Source organism: Eulemur rufifrons, chromosome 3 (genome assembly GCF_041146395.1).
Source record: "Eulemur rufifrons isolate Redbay chromosome 3, OSU_ERuf_1, whole genome shotgun sequence".
Classification (NCBI taxonomy): domain Eukaryota; kingdom Metazoa; phylum Chordata; class Mammalia; order Primates; family Lemuridae; genus Eulemur; species Eulemur rufifrons.
In genome coordinates, this window is record NC_090985.1 from 61,158,059 (window position 1) to 61,175,939 (window position 17,881).

General features: G+C 33.4%; 1 protein-coding gene across 2 annotated transcripts in view; it reads left to right on the top strand.

Moving 5' to 3' along the window:
* STK3 (serine/threonine kinase 3) overlaps positions 1 to 17,881 on the top strand; it is a 283,071-nt gene that overhangs the window by 214,780 nt on the left and 50,410 nt on the right. The gene's annotated exons all lie outside the window — the stretch shown is intronic.

Consider the following 17,881-nt stretch of genomic DNA (forward strand, 5'->3'; position numbering starts at 1 on the left):
TTTCTTCCTTTTCTTTTCTTTCCTTTCTTCTTCTTTTTTTTTTTGCCCCATGGGGTCTCATTTTGTTGCCTGAGCTTGAGGGCAGGAGGGCAGTGGTGTAATCATAACTCACTGCAACCTGAAACTCCTGGGTTCAAGGAGTAGCTCAGACTACAGGCACGTGCTGCCACACCCAGCTAATATTTCTATTTTTTGTAAAGACAGGGTCTTGCTATGTTGCTCAGATTGGTCTCAAACTCCTGGCCTAAGTGGTCCTCTCACCTCAGCCTCCCAAAGAACTAGGATTACAGGCGTGAGCCACCACGCCCAACCTATTATTTCCTTTAAAGAATGCATAGAATGCAGATGAACCATTTTGAAGCAACTGTTTCCATAACTTGAGAGAGTAAATTCTCAAAATGAATTCTTTAATGGAATGAAAATTTTATGGCTTAAATTTTTACTTTAGCATGCTTTAAACAGTGTTACTTCTACATATTGTTCTGGAACATATTTTTTCCCAAATAAAATAACTCTATAATCCTTTATAAGTTATATTTACTAATATATTTATAAGTAAATAAATTTTAGATATATATCTCTTTAAAATTTTTAAGTAATAATATTAAGCCATTTTGCTTAGACAACATGACTCTAAATGTTTGGGGATTATAAATATTTTTAATTTTAAGTGCTTTTCTCCTGAATATTATGATTGAGTTTTTTAGTAATCAGATAATAAAGTTTTAAAAATCTATCGCAATAAATTTAGTATTAATTGCTGGCAAATATTAGGAATATAATTCAGAGGTTAGCCTGAAAACATTAATTATAATACCTACTTAATTTTTTTCAATATCATAATAAGCAATGAAAAAAATAAAATCAGTTTCTTTAGGTCTAATAAGACTTCATTTTAAGCTACCTACTTTTTAAAAACTTACAAATTATTTAGAATGCTGACATTCAAGCTTTAAATCATTCATGAACATGATGAATAATGTACAGTGTTTAGCATCAAAGAACTGTCTTGTCTCAGTTGGAATAAATGTTAATAGGGAAATAGCTTGAAATGAGCTATAAAGTAATGAGTAAATTATCATAGTTAAGAAATAGCAAATAAAATAATTAAATTTTGTTTTAATTAGTCTTTCTACCACCCCAAAATTTAGTGGCTTAAAATACCAACTGTTTTACTTGCATCAAAACCACAATTTTGTGGGTTAACAGTTTGGCTAGGTTCAGCTAAGTAATTCTTCTGCTGGTCTCACCTGGGGTTTCTCAAGTGGCCACAATCGTTTGCTAGCTTGATTGGGGCTGAATGGTCTCTCTAAAATTCTCTCTCTCATGTGTCTGGCCATTGTATTGACTATTGGCTAGGTCATATGACCCCATCAAGCGAGCCTGGAGTTTCTATGTGGCAGTAGCAGCCTTCCCAGTGGGTGAGAACAACATTGCAAGGCCTTTTGACTTCAGCTTAGAATCTGCACAGTATTGTTTATAATAGCATGAGGAGAAAAGAAAATTAGAAACAATCTTAACCAAGGAGGTGAAAGACTTATATACACTGAAAACTGCAAAATGTTGCTGGAAGAAATTAAAGAAGACATCAATACATAGAAAAACATCTCGTATTCATGGATTGGAAGGAAGTCTTAATGTTGTTAAGATGTTAATACTGCCCAAAGCAGTCTACAGATTCATTGTAATCTCTGTCAAAATCCTAATGACATTTTTTGCAGAAATAGAAAAATTCATCCTAAAATTCATATGGAATATCGAGGGACTCCCAAGAGTCAAAACAGCCTTGAAAAAGAAAAAACAAAGTTGGAGGTCTCATATTTTCTGATTTCAAAACTTGCTACAAAGCTACTGTAATCAAAAGAGTGTGGTACTGGAAGAAAGACAGATGTATAGACCAATGGAATAGAGAGCCCAGAAATAAACTCTCATATCTATGGACAAATGATATTTGACAAGGGGGCCAAGACCATCCAGTGGTGTAAATGGCAGTCTTTTCAACAGATGGTGCTGGATATCCACGTGTAAAAGAATGAAATTGTGCCCTTACCTAATACCACATACAAAAATGAACTAAAACTATAAAATTCTTAGAAAAAATATAGGGGAAAAGCTTCATGACATTGGATTTGGCAATGACTTTTTGGATATGGCACCAAAAGCATAGGCAAAAAAGAAAAAATAGATAAATTGGACTACATCAAAATTAAAAATTTTTGTTCATCAAAGGACACTATCAACAGCTTGAAAAGGCAACCAATAGAATGGGAGAAAATATTTGAAAATCATATATGCAATAAGAGATTAATGGCCAGTATGTATAATGAACTCCTATAACTCAGCAGCAACCCAAAAAACAAACAGCCCATTTCAAAAATGGGTAAAGGATTTAAATAGATATTTCTCAAAAGAAGATAAACATGGCTAATAAGCTCATGAAAAGATACTCAGTATCACTAATCATTAGAGAAATGCAAATCGAAACCTCAGTAAGATACTACTTCACGCCAATTTGGATGGCTATTATCAAAAAACAAACAGGAAATAACAAGTGTTGGTAAGGATGTGGAGAAATCAGAACCTTACCTTGTGGGAATATGGTGCAGTCACTATGGAAAGCAATCTGGTGGTTCCTCAGAAAAATTAAACCTAGGATTATCATTAACCTAGGATTATCATTTCCAGCAATTTCACTTCTGGGTATACAGCCAGAAAGCAGGGACTTGAACAGATATTTGCATACCCATGTTCATAGCAGCATTATTCACAATAGCCAAAAGATGGAAGCAACCCAAATGTCCATTGATGGATGACTAGATAAACAAAATGTGCTATATACATATAATGGGATATTACTGAGAATTAGAAAGAAAGGAAATTCTACAATACGCTACAACACGAATGAACCTTGAAGATATTATGCTAAGTGAAATAAACCAGTCACAGAAGGACAAATGCTGTATGCTTCTACTTATATGAGTTACCCAGAGTGGTCAAATTCATAGTGACCACAGTGACCAGAAAGTAAAATGGTGATTCACAGGGACTGGGGGGAGTGAGAAATAGGGAGTTATTTTTTGGGTACAGAGTTTCAGTTTTGCAAGATAAAAAAAGTTCTGGAGATGGTGGTGATGGTTGTATAAGAGTGTGAATGTACTTAATACCACTGAACTGGACACTTAAAAATAGTTAATTTTATGGTTTGTATATTTTACCATGATAAAAAAATAAATACATAAGAGGCACTAAACAGAACTTCCATAGTGTCACTATTGCTGTGTTCTGTTAGTCAAAATATGTCATAAGGCTAGTTCAGATTCAAGGGATATGGAAATAGATTTCACCTCATGATGGGAGGAATACCAAAGTCACATTTGCTCAGAATCCTATGGGATGAAAAGAATTGTTGCAATCCTCTTTGCAAACAATCTACAAAGTATGATAATTAAAATTCAACAGAAATTATAATACTGAATTTGGGAAATTGGAGTTCATTAATGATTTTGATAATGGCCATTTCAGTACTTCTAAAATGTTCACACACACCCAACTTTGGCATGTAGCCTTCCATGTCTCCCTTAGGCTCATTCTAGTTTTGTGAATTAATTTTTCCAGTGGCTAGCTCCTATAAGCAAACTTTTGGTAACATTTTCAGCCAATCATAGATTTTTGTTGGGAAATAGGCTAGAGATGTGAAAAGTTTTAAGAGTTTTGTAGGGCTTTGTCTTGAAGGAATTTGTGGACATGTTAGTTCACAGAGTAAAAACTGCTTCCAACAAGGGAGGTATTGCCAGAGGACGTTTGCAGAGCAATGTTTCTTCTTTACTGCCAGCCATCGCCTTGAACTTTTTTGCAAGGCAGAAGCTCGATTTGGGTCCTTGGCAGAAAAACTAATTAAAATGCCTGCCCAACAGATAACACACAACTGGAACTATCCTAGACTTCAAGACTATTCCTACTTTACTCCTGACTACACATCTCTTAAAAAAAAATTAATTAAAATAGTATACAAACTCAGTGTTTTCATTTTATACATTTTATCTTTAATTTATATACTCAACTAAGTCTATTTCTAACTTAAAACTTAACATATTTATCTTAAAAATATTTTATAACTATCTATTCTTATAGACAAAATTAAATAAGTTTCCCCTGGAAACTTCAAAAAATAAACTGTACACATAATTCTTTAACAAAAAACAACTATTTACTATAACAATAAATACTAATACAGGACTTCACTCGTGATCTCACAACTCACGAGAATGCTGGGGGCTGCCTAACTCCCCCATCATTTAAACTGCACTTTGTCTCCATCTCAATCATTTTTCCATCTATATTATTTCTTTCTTTATTTCCTATTATTTCCAAATCCCTTATGACAGTCCTGCCTTGGGGCCTATTTTACTGGAAAAGTAACTAACTCCCAACAGATTTTGGAGTCATTCTATCTGGAAATTCTAAAATTTGTTAGAAAGCATTAAGGTAATTTAACAAATGTTCTACTTTCTGCTTTGTATTGTGCTATGCCATGTGGGTAAAAATAAATTGTATATATACTGATTTATTAAGACAAGGTATGAATTAATGAAATGGTTAGTTATAATTCAGACATTGCTTTGTGGTTTTAGATAAGACGGGGATTTAGTGAAGGCTAAAGTTTATGAAATTATAATGTAGAGTGGCACTTTGTCTAAGCATTGAAAGATGGATAGCAGAAAAAGGGAAGGCAGGCACTATAAGGAATGATGTATGTAATAAAAAGCTTAGATAGGAAAGCACAAGGTGTAATGGGTGACAATGAAGTAGAGCCCTTCAAGTTTATGGTAATTAATTTGGAACAATATGGGAGATAAAATGGTAAGGTAGGTCCACATCAGATAGTGGAAGCCTTGCAAGATTGCAGAGTTTGAATTCTTATTTCATAAACAGTGGAAAGCCACTGAAGATTTTTAAGTTGGAGAATATTAATCCTGAAGATAGCATGCACAATTGATTAACGGAAAAGACTAGAGGTAGGGGAAATCAGTTATGTGGCATGAGTTTGAAATAATGTAGTAGTAAAATGGAAAAGAAAAGAAACAAAAACAGGAATAGATGTAGTAGACATTAGAAAAGATTAATCAATAGAAATAGCCAATTTACTAGATTGAAGAGTACTGTTTTGGTTAACTAAGGTAAGAAACTGAATGATAAAAGGTAAAAGTAACAAAAAAAAAAAATGGAAACTGTTCTCACCATAGGAAAGAGACCTCAAAGGATCATATGACTGGATTCAGTTTTTGCAGTTATTTATTTTCTGACTTATACAGGGCAGATAGCCTGAAAAGGGGAGTTGGGCGAGGGACGGACTGACTAGAACAGTTCTTCCTTCCCCAACATTTGTTACACTTATGATCTGAAAATGCTCAACCCTGTCATCACTTTAAGTGGAAAATGTTTGTAATAGCCACTGAGGGGACTGTAAATGGGAATAAATAAAGGAAACATCATCAGGAGATGAGTAAAGAATTACTAAGAGTAGTAGTGAATGTGGTAGAAGATTAAGAAAAGTGTGTGAGGAGGCACAAAGAGAGTAATTAAGAGAGGATGCATAGATGGGCACAGTGTAAGTAATCTGGTGGAATACTTTGCTTACAAAGTGGGGAAATAGACTAAAAGCAAAAATAGATTTCCACCAGCTGTTAATGATAAGGAAAATCTGGTGTTATTCATTTCCTCATCTATTAGATATAGAATATTAAAAAACGTGACTCATCAAAGTGTAAAGTATACTAACGTTTATGTGTTTATCTTTCTTCTTTGATGTATCTTGAGGCTACCTGCCAAGAGAAATGGATTTTATGTGATTCGTAAGTCTATTTAATAGAAGTTGCTGAAAATAAGCCAAAGTTGTTTTGACGATATTTTCAGGATGGAGAAGGCTTATCCTTCTGCCTTGAGGAAAATAGGGTTCAAGAAAGAAAAATGAAAGAGAACACTTCATTGTCTTTTGAGGTATTCAGATCAGATTCCTAAAGGACAAAACTTATTCAGAAAGGCACCTGTTAGACAGATGTGCAGAGGAGGAAGCATTCTTTATCTTAAAATCTGTATGCAATATAATTTGTGTATTTTCTTTTAAATCATTAGCATTTGTCCTTTGGATTTTCTATGAATTGTTGTTTCATGTTATATTCCTGGATGTAAAGAGATAATAAGAGAATTTATGGTGTCATCAATTGGGGGATTATAGTAGAAAGATAGGAGATTAAAAATATTTGGGCTAATTGAACCAATTATTTTAACTCTGAAAAAAAAGTTTTGTTTAGGGTGTGCCTATGAAGATTTCTAAATGTAAAAGGCAAATCTGTTTATTATAGCACAAGTCTAATGTTTCAGTTTTTGGTAGAATTATTTCCAAACAGCCTTAGCATCCAGATTGTTTAGTGTTAAATAAAGAGCATGTAGATCATGTTTTGCAGAAATTACAGTATCATATTTAAATAGATATATTTTGGGTAACGTAAAGATTTTGGAATAAGAACAAATCTTTGAAAGCCATCTGTTAACCCACTGTATTGGTTCCAAATTTTAAAAAAGAAAGAAATTGGATTGACAATAATTACTAGTGTATAAGAGAAATTAGATAAATCAGCCATTTTTATTTTTGACTCAAACTGAATTATAAGTTAACATTTCTTGATTACTCTGATGCTTAAATATTAAATTCGTGTTGTTCTTTTGAGCTGATGGACACAAATCCTCAAGGGCAGCATTCGAGAAAAGTCTCAGTAATTATGGCAGAGAAAAAGAAACAAAACAAAAACTCTGTTCTCCAAGTGCAAACTTACTTGGGACTCTCCTAGGTTTTCTACAGTCCTACCTCTGACTCCTGGGTTGGCAAGTCAGTATGGTTACAGGGAAGCAAAAGTCACTGCTGCAAAATGCAGAAAACAGTAAACCCAGGGAAAGTACCAACCCTGCTGCTGGAGCCACCATGGGCATTTTAAGGAATCTTCATTTGTTCTGGAGAAAAGTTTCTTTGTCAGGGTCTTTTCACCCTCCTCTACAGCCAATAGTTATGAAGGAATAATAAAGAAACTGGAGATAGTGGTGGGCTACAAGAGCCATGAAATGCTGCAGCAATGCCAAGCCTTTAGAAAGCCCTCAGTAACACAGGCTCTGTAAAAAAGCCTTAAGGTAAAAACTTAAGCCGGAAGCATCTACCAGTTTTTTACCAGTGTAGAAGTATGCTATCATCTGCTCTATCTGTTTAAATACAGATGATGTTTTTGCTTTTTAAAGAGATGTTAGCTAAAAGTTTCCCTTGTAGTGTATTCTTTAGTCAAAGAACTTCTTGTTCTCTTCAGTCCTTAGTTCTGTGGACTAAAGAAACCACTTCAGCTAAGTGAAGTATTTAAGCATATTGTCATCGATTAGCTTCGCATTAATTAAATGATTATTGTCAAGTATTTCCAGATGTTTGCAAGAGTATTAACAAAGTATGAAAAGATAACTATAGATATTTCAGATTTATTTCTTCTAGGGTAAAGAAGAAATAAACACATGAAATCCCAAATGTTCCAGTGGATAGCCCTGGATAAGAGTTTATGATTACAGGTGTACATGTGGCATGAACTTAAGTGTATATGGCACATTGTGCTTTCACTAGTCACTCATTCCTTGTAGAGCCAACAGGAAATTAAAATTAATGAGAAGCCTGCACTTTGAAATACTTGCAGAATTCTTGACTATTTCAGTCCTTTGCCAGCTCACGAAATCTGTGCTGGCAGTCATATCCAACAGATGGTGTGGCGTGTGCACAGTTGTGTCATGTGATTGTCTAGGTCCATGTAGAATTTTTATGAGGTTTTGACCATTAGTCTACTGAGGCATTTAAGATAGTCATAACCTTTGTTTCAAAAGGAAAGTGGTCTGTTTAAAAGATAAGTGTTTATATGCAAGTAGAAAATAATGTTAATAATTAGTCACTGGGCAACTAAACTGGATTTAATTGATTCTGTAGTAAAGACAACAAAATATTTTGCACCTCTGAACTGCTACACTGGTTTTTTTGTTTAGTAGAATTTAATCCATTTAGCCACCTGAGGTAGAATGAGCATTTTGCTTTCTTATTCCTGAATATTCTGTTTAAGGGTTCCATAATTTCTGAAAATTTTATTTGGTGATTGCATTTAGGCAAAGTCTACCGAAACATCAAGCTAATTCTGCTTATTTAGGTAATTAATGCCTTAAGTTAAAACTCATTATATCATCATTTCCTTTACAAATTAAAGTGAGCAGGCCTGTACTTATTGAATTAATTAAGATAGAAAGCACAGGTGCAGTGTGTGGTTTCTTGTCACCATGTTGTAATTTATTAAGATGTTGAAAGCAACATGGCAAAAAGAAAAATGGCTCACCAAAAAGAGTTCTAAAAAGCACAGACTTTCTTCATAGTAATTTGTTCTTTTTAAAATGTCATTTATTTAGAAGAATATGTTGAAAAATTGTCTACTTTACATTTTAAAACAAAGATATTGTACTCCAAGCATATGTTGTGGCTAATGTTGATGTCTGAGGAAGTTATTTTGACTATGCAGGCTTTCTGTTCATAACTTCATTTTGAATGTTTAGTCATTAAGCACTGGGGAGGGAACTTTGGGGGTGATTACATCAAAAGAGATGTTAACTAATAGTGGAATTTAGGATTAAAGAGTAGACAATATAATTTATGATCTTTTAATTTGAGGCGGATGCCCCAGTGTTTACCTCTTTAAACAAAATAAACTGTTATATTTCAAATAAGTTGTTAGAATTGATTGAGGTAACTAGCAATGAATATATCAGGTTGTGTTTTGATAATGGAATAGTTTTTTATTTTAACTGTCATAAATGAAAATTTCTTTAAATCCAAAATTATTTTTGTACTTTCATACTTAATTCAGGTTTTCAGAATATACATAGTAGTCAGTATCAGCAACCTTTCTATAACTTCCTTAATACTTCCTTATGTGTATCTTTCACAGTTAGAAGTATGTACATAATTCTTTGGGGGCCTGCTACAATTGTTGGCCTGGTTGAACTAATACCGATACCTTTTCCATAGTACTTCTCACTGATTTAAGATAGAAAGCCTTTATTAGGTTGAATTCTTCATGTTGGAAGACTTTCCAGTAAATAACACCTTTTTAAAAAAAATCCAAAACCTAGTTGTCTTGATTCAAACCCAAAGTAATCGTGTTTTGTAATTTTGTCTTCTACTATTGGTAGATCTTATGGAGATAAGTGAAAGAGGGTATCAAACTGATGTTATATATTGTAGCAGATAGAACTATCTTGGAAAAAAGGTATATTAATTTCTTTAATTTATTTTAAAGGTACATTTTCATGATTCTTTTTTTTTAAGAGACAGAGTCTTACTCTGTTGCCCAGGCTAGAATACAGTGCAACCTCGAACTCCTGGGCTCAAGCAATCCTCTTGCTTCAGCTTCCTAAGTAGCTGAGTAACAGTACCCAGTTAATTTAAAATTTTTTTTTTTTTTTTTAAGAAATGGGGTCTCACTATATTGCCCAGGCTGGTCTTGAACTCCTGGCTTCAAGCCATCCTCCTGCCTCAGCCTCCCAAAGCACTGGATTACAGGTGTGAATCACTGCACCCAGCCATTTTCATGGCTCTTAACAAAGAAAATTTTTTTTTCATGAATTAAGTAATAGTGCATGTTAAAACTTGATACGCATTATACTGTTGTTAATTATTAAGGTGTCTCGTAAAAGACTCAGTAACCTGGGTTAGAGAATCAAATTGTAATTTCACAGACCTTCAATTTAGTTTTTAACTCTGTCTTACAATGAGAATGCAAATGAAGCTACATAATAGTCAAAGCTACCAATCATAAATATATAAAAAGCTAATAACCAGCTGTATTCTTGTACTAACTGGTCCAGTGAAATGAGTAGTCAGTTGTGGATTACCTTTACTAAAGAAATAAAGATCTAAAGCAGTCATTTTAATTATTATATTCTTTGGTGGAAAGAAACTAACTCATGAGAACTTCAGAGATGGTATGGAATTCCGGAAGTTGCCTTACTTTTGGTTTTGAACATTTAATCATTCTTGTCCTGACTATGAATGCTGAAAGACTTTCCCTTAGCCTAGATATCTATACAAGGCACAATAGAAATAAGGTGCAAATAAGTTCCCCCTTGGTTTGCAGAAATCAGTGAATTGTAGCTAATGTCTACAAATTCTATCTTTCCATTTTCCTTTATTATAGAATTATAGGTATAGTCTTCTAGAAAAAATATTTTTAAATAACTGACTTAAGGAAATTATTAAGCTATCATCTAATCCTTAGCTGTCTAGTAGTTCTTTAACAGCATCTCTTTCGATATGCTAGAAATTCACCTTTTTTGTTGTCATTTTTAAAAGAATTTCCCAGAACTTAACCTGTGAGCATCTCTTCTATATTTTGTATCAGTTACCCTCACCTGTAAGAATTTCCTCCTTGTCTATAGTCATTTATACTTTTTTTCTCTTGGCTTCACATTTAAACTATCAGGCTTCTATTAATTGGGGCTACTATGCCACATTTTGCTTTGACTCATTATAGGAAGCTGCTTTAAGATTGAAACTTGAGCATCTGAAATTGTTTTTCTAACTAGCCAGTTATTTAAGTTCAAAATGGTGTGAAGTTTTCTCTATATGTATAATTTTACAGCTCAGAGTATGTCCTATCTTTTTGCTTTGGCTAATAAATATTAGTAAAAATAATAGCTAATATATATTGAGATCTTAACACGTGTCAGGTACTTTTTAAAGCACTTTTCCTGACAATGCAGGAAATTCTTTGCACAAGGTGTTATTAGTATGCTTAAAAAAAATACAACTGAGGAAACAAAGGTACATAGAGATAAGTTCAATGGTCAAAATCTCATAGCTCGCAGGTGGTAGAACCAAAATTTGAATCCAGAAAATCTGACTTTAGAGTTTGTTTTGTACTACTTAACAATTACACTATTACTGAGCCTTTAGTGAAGAGGTTAGCCTGAGCCACAAAATAAAGCCATTAATCACAAAAAAGAGATGGGTAAGTCATTGCCCTGAATCCACACTCTCAGTAGTAGCAAAACTGAAGACCATTAGAATAAAGTAGGAGTTCAGACATGGGGCAGGCAGAGGTGCCGGGTCCAGAGTGAGTTGGTTTACCCTGAGACTTAAAAGACTTTTATGCACACTTCAGCTGGGCCAGAGAACACGTCCTAAAGGCAACAATGTGTACCGAACGTGGTAGTATTAAATATGATGCAGTACTGATGTAGGTTGTAAAGGCTTTAACTGCCAAGCTGAGGCTTCTAGCATTTATCCCAGTTCTGTCGGCAGTGGATAACTAGTGCAGAATTTAAGACTTAGAACTGGATTAAGACTGTTGAAATTGTCAATGTGGATTAAGGCAAAAATAAGTGGAATTAGAGAAAAGAAGCTAAAGTCAAGAAATCATCTAGATTAGATCATTTTAAATCATCTGGATCTAATAACCAGTTATGTATAGGGGATCAGGGTGAAGAAGAAGGTTTCTGATTTAGAGAATTAGATGCCATTGTTTGAGATAAAGAATAGAAAAAGAGGGAAGAACAAGTTTTAGAGGTTGGATGTGGGAGATGATCTAATGAGTTCCGTTGTGGATGTATTAAACTTGCAATGCCTGGAGGACGTATAAATCCACTAGGTAGTTAAAAATATAGGATGGAACTATGAATTTGGGAATATTTGGCATAGAAAGTACATGAGGTCAACCAGAGAGAGCTTTTAAGTAAGGAGAGATAGTTACCTAAAATGGATTTCTAGGATATCCCAAATTTAAGGTGGGCAGAGCAGGAGCAGTGAGCAGAGGACATTGGCTTTGTCTAACCACAGATATATATTGAACCAAGCCAAAGTGCAGGCAGATTACAGCTGTCACCTGAGAATTTACCATGGATAAGCTTTTACTATTTTTTTATGGGGAGTTGGGGGAGTATATAAGCCTATACTTGAACTTAAAGAATAGTTTCAGCTGTGAAGTTTTTTACTAGCAGTTCTTTGAGGATTCATCCTACCAGGGGATGTAAATAACTTTTTAAACGGCTGCAACTCATCAGGTATATAGCTGAAATGGCTTTTTTTTCTTTTTTAAACAAACCTCCTTTGAAGCATGTTCTCCCTAATCTCCCTTTTCTGTCCTTTATGCCTGTGGAAAAATGCTACAACTGTTTTGGTCACTTTTAGTTAGTAAAAGTCTGACTAGTTTAAAATTTTAATCTCAAGTTTGATTTAAATGTCACCTTATCCTTCCCCACCCTGCATCTCAGAGTACACCACCTAAGTGGCCTAAGACAGCTGACAGGCTTTCTCCTCTTCCCGGGTTTAGCTCGTGGAAAGATAGAGGTGGGGGGCAGGGTGCAGGAAGGAAAGGAGAGGCAGACGTCATCATCTAAACCTGGTTATCTAAAGACAGTTGGTCTTACTCTGGCATAATCTGATTCTAACTGCTATAGAATGTCTCTGACAATGTCATAATTTTCATGTGGATGGTATGTGTGGTTTTCTTTGGACGATAGTTTTATCTTAGCTCCCTTTATCACTGAACCTTCCTTCAGAAATGGGCATATATCTCCTTTCTGTTCTATCCATTCACACTCCTACCCCTTCTCTAGGTGGAGCATTGATGCATTTGACCAGAAGCCTTTGCTTCTTCCCTAACCTGTTTCCTCACATGAGCTTTAGGAATCAGTGATGTTCTATTTCTAGGGTCTCAGGGAATGAATGGGTAGGTAAGGGAAATGTGCGAAGTACTCCCCATTCTGTCTTCCCCAGGTATACTATTTCTGTGGCCCTATTAGGTTGCTGCCGCAGGCTGCTCTACCAAACCTCCCACCTTTAGAAATCTCTAGATAAGAAGGAGACAAGTTTCTAGGTCAATATATTTCCCCCACTTCTAGGGATGTATGTCCAATCATCTAAGAACACTTTCACCAGGCTAAATTCTACTCCAGTGGTAGCATCAGAGCTAATTTGCAGGTTCCCCGTTCAGTAATTAGTCCATCTGGAAGATGAGATGACAGTCTCCCCTTATTGCAGGGAACCACAAAGCCTATGATGGAATATCTTGGTGTTCCCCAACTTGGCTTGAGTGAAGAAGCTCTCATGACAAAGACTGTACCCCAGTGCTCCTGATTCACGCTTACCGTCTTAGGTAGGCTAGGGTGATGTTTTTGGAGTGGAAGGACTCATTCTGCAACCTCTTAGTAAACTCAAGGTCAGTGGTTGAGCCCCATTTGGTTGGTGGTTCTCTTCAAGATAGGGGTTACTTGTTGCTTTTGTCTTTGTTGTGAGCCTTAGTCTTCAATTCAGGGGCAGCCAAAAACTTCCGCTCAGCATCCTTTTATAAGAAAAAACATTACTGACTTGAAAATACATTTTTAGAGCATTTCATGTTTCTGTCTCTACAGAAATAGTTTATTTGTTCCTTCATTCATCATTTATCTAGTAAACATTTTCTTGTGTCCTTACTACATGCCAATATCTAGGCACTGATAATTTAAGCAGGTTGCTGCCCTGGAGAAGCACTGATAGATACAGACATATGAACACTTAATTATTTTGTTCATAGATAAGTTGAGCAGACACCACTGATCTGAAAAATCAGATTGTAGTGGGAATGCCAGGCTTAAAAATAATAACATAAAAGTGAAAATGCGAAGTTTTAATTGAAGTTATTTTTGACTGAACAGCAATGTCTGACCAACGTTCAAAATTCATGCTAAGATTACAGAATTTTTGATGGCCCTGGTACATAGGACCATCCAGTCACATGGGTCAGACTGATAATTCTTACAGATCATTTACTTAAAGATTTAGTTTTAAGTTTCTTCATCGGAGGAATATAGGATAATACAGTAATGTCTACTTTTACCAACTTTGCTGGGAAATTTTTAGCTTCAAACTAGTAAAATGTTTTATTAAATGGATACTTCCTTTATGTGGCATATATTATTTATGTATTAGTTCTTGTTTGTGTCATCTAGAATTCTAAACTGAGACTTCTTCAAAAATTATACTTATCTTGTATCTCCAAAGTAGTTATTTTATATTTTATTTACCTTGTAAGAGTTGATCTGAAGGGTTAACTGTGAAAATAAACAGAATTTGTACTGAACTTAGAAAAATTCAGGCCAATCAAATACTATAATCTCCATGTATGGTTTTATTACTTTGAAAGTTTAAAAAAATTATATCCATCTTATGAGCTAAAGGCTATTTTAAAATATGATACATATGAGATTTTTTTCACTCCAGTTTCTGTTTCATAACTAAAGCATTAAAAACAGTATCATTGGTAACAATTTAATTCATATTCTCTAAGTTAAATGAATATTTTTTTAAAGTCACCTTTATTTTATAATTTAGGGAAAACCTGTTTTATATTAATTTTTAAAACAAGCATCAAATAATGAAACCAGCTTCCAAGGGTGGGAAAAGTACTTTTAAAACACTTGAACTTTTCTGTTCAGGTTCTATGTTCAGATTGATTATATATTACCAGAGGAAAGTGGATGATATTTATGCACCAATATATTTCCCTGAATCATTTTTAGGAAACTATTATTTTAATTCATGATAATTCTTAAAAGAAATGGAGGCAATATAAAAGAAGGCATTCAAGAAACATACCAGTTCATACTTTTACTTTATTTCATATTGATGTATTTAACAATATGGCTTTTTGTGTTTAAGATAAAATCAATTAGCTTTCCTTTAAGGGAAAAATGTTCTATTAAATAAAATACTTAAATGTGACTATGTACTTATATTCTCTTTTTGATTATTAGGATAGAAAGAAATTTCATTTAATATTTTTTGCATATTAAAATAGTCACAGGTATACAAAATATCCAATAAATACTTCCTATTTTTAAGATTCAATATCTTACATTGTTATATTTAAAAAGTTGTAAGATATGTAAATACTGAATTATTGGATACTGCATTTGAAGTGATTGAAATTTTAAAAATATGAATAAGTATTTGTCTCATTAGATTTTATTTATTTAATAGGAATCACTTTTTGTTTTAATGAATTTAATTTCCAAGAGCATGAGAAAATGTTAATAATAAAGTTAACATTGAGGTTGGAAGATGTCATACGTATTTTTGAGACTTACTTGAGATTACTCGGTTTAAATATAAATTAATATTTAATGTTCTAGTTTTAGTTTTCTCTAGAATAACATACTAATAATTAAAGTTCCTTTTTAGTTTTTAATGTTTCATTTATTCAGCAAAGGTATTTTAAGTATCCTCTATGTGCTTTTTACCTCCCTTTAGAAAGTAACTCATTCAAGGGAGCCACTTACAAAATATCCCTATAGTATCAATTGCTTCACCCACCTTACCCAGAATAAAGGGTATTTTATTTTGTTTATTTTATATAGCTGTTGGGCTTTAGGGTCTGATATAGTCAGCTGGTTTGACACCCTTTTAAATAAAATGTTTGCAAAAATGGAAGCAAACAGCATTTCCCCAACTCCCAGCTGCTAGCTACTTTATTAAATTTAAAGAATTATTTGTAAGAGGAATTTAAACTTTGATATATTTACCTTCAGTTTGGCATTTTCTTGTTTGTTCAAATGTGAATTCTAGCCATAAAAAAAAACTAGATTTAAATATTTTTTATAAATTGTTAGTATTCAAGTAGGTATACACCTATCCCTTCCCCCCAGCCCCCACCTCTGTCCGATACCCAATTGGTGTTATTCCCAAATGTGCACTCAGGGAAACCAGTTTGCTGGTGATGGGTGTGATGCGCACTGCCTGGGGAATGGGCATGCTTGAAGTTCTGACTGGGGGGATGGGGGTGGGGGGAGGGGATGGGTGCATACCTACCTGATGAGTGCGATGTGCACTGTCTAGGGAATGGACACGCTTGAAGCTCAGACTCGGGGGGATGGGGAGGCATGGGCAATATATATAACCTGAACTTTTATACCCCCATAATGAGCTGAAATAAAAAAAAAATTGTTAGTATTCAAAAGGATATTAGTTCATAATATCATTTAGAACAGCTATGAGTAGGTCTTATGATTAGTTAGGATTTATTTATAGTTTAAAAAAAATCTGCTGATGTTACAGGGGCTAACAAAAGAAGTAAAATTTGTGGATGGGGTAGGGAGCATAGGGCTGTTTGGCCTGGTAAAAATTTTGTATTATAAGTATTTGCAAAACTGATGAAGAAATTGGAAGGAGGAAAATAGCATACGTAACTATCTTCTGACATAGACAAAAATAGGACTTGTATATTTGTAGTCTGCCTCTGAATTAGGCATTAAACTGAATTTGACTATTAAATACTTATTAGCAGCGTAAGAAAGTGACATCTAGTGTCCCTGATAATTCTTTCTTCAGTGTAGAAATTCCTTATGTGTTAGAATAATATGTATCAAGATCATTCTTTTATTTTGCCATTTTCTGCTTTGATTTATATTTGTATATAACCCAGACACCAATATTGATAAGATTTATTTTGAAACCTAGTGCTTTTCTGTTTTAAACCTTTCTTTTGAGTTTATTCTAAGTTACCATTTAACAAAGTACCCTGATATTGAGCTGTACAAAATTTCAAAATAGAGAACTTGTTTTTATTTTAAAAAAGTGATTTGAATTAAATGTCAGCATCCATTAAATATTATATTTCAAATAAAATTTTAGCAAGTGTTAAAAAATATTAGATTGTTAATTTTTAAATATATTTTTATTGAGATAACTTTTACAAGTAGACAAATAAAATTTTTGACATAATATAGAATACTAAATTTATAGATGAATCATTTAATATTGATAAAATTAGGTTTATTTACAGTCTTATTAAAAGACAATTTGTTGATCATAGTACTTCTGTTTCTGCATATGTTTTTTCCCTACTATATACATTAATTTTATGGTCAATTTAAAGTTGATAAATTTTAATCTGTGATGAACTGTGGGCTTAAGTTTATGGTATAGTTTATTTTATGCCCTGTTGCTTAAAAAAACCTATTTAATTGCTAGGTAGGATTCTTTCAAATCAAAATTTAAAGTATATCAAAGTAATTCTCCTTAGTAAAATAATTCCATTAAGATGTTTTCATTAAATTTACCAACCTCTTAGTAATCTGCAAGTGAAACATATTTTTATTCATAAGGTAGTTTATATATAAAACAGCCTAAGTATTTTAATGCTATGAATATAGATTTTTAAATGAGTATACTGTACATTTTATACACATAAATCTGTTTGAAATTATTATGAGCATGAATTATATGTGTAAATTTTAAAAGGCTTAAAAGTAAAATGAAATTTATAATGGTATACTAGTCTTAAGAGTGCTTAGGAAAGAAAACCTTAGAGAACTGCCTAAGAAATTGCCATTTAATTCTATCTAAACATATTGTGTCCAAGTTAACAAAAGGAAAGGTATTTTGTTCCTATAATTATTTTACTTTCTGCATGCTCCCTTTCATCATATGCTGAATCTCTAACAGGTTAGAACATTAAACAAACTTCTTAGATTAAAAAAAGATCTAGGGTAGATGGTTAGACAAAGACTGGTTACTTGATTGGGCAAATTTGGGATGAGTTTTGGAAAGCTTTTTGGTTTTTTTAGATCAATTTCCCTGAGCTTTTGTTTACTCAATTTATGAGGTATGTAAGAATACATCATTAGTTTTTACCTTGACCATTCTCAATTCTTTTACATCTGAAAAGGGATCAAGACCATATGGTTAAAATATTTATTTGAAAGCTTTTAGAATGTGTATATCAATAATTTTGCTTACTTTAATTTCTGTCAATTTGTGATAGTAATTCTTAGTCCTAAATTG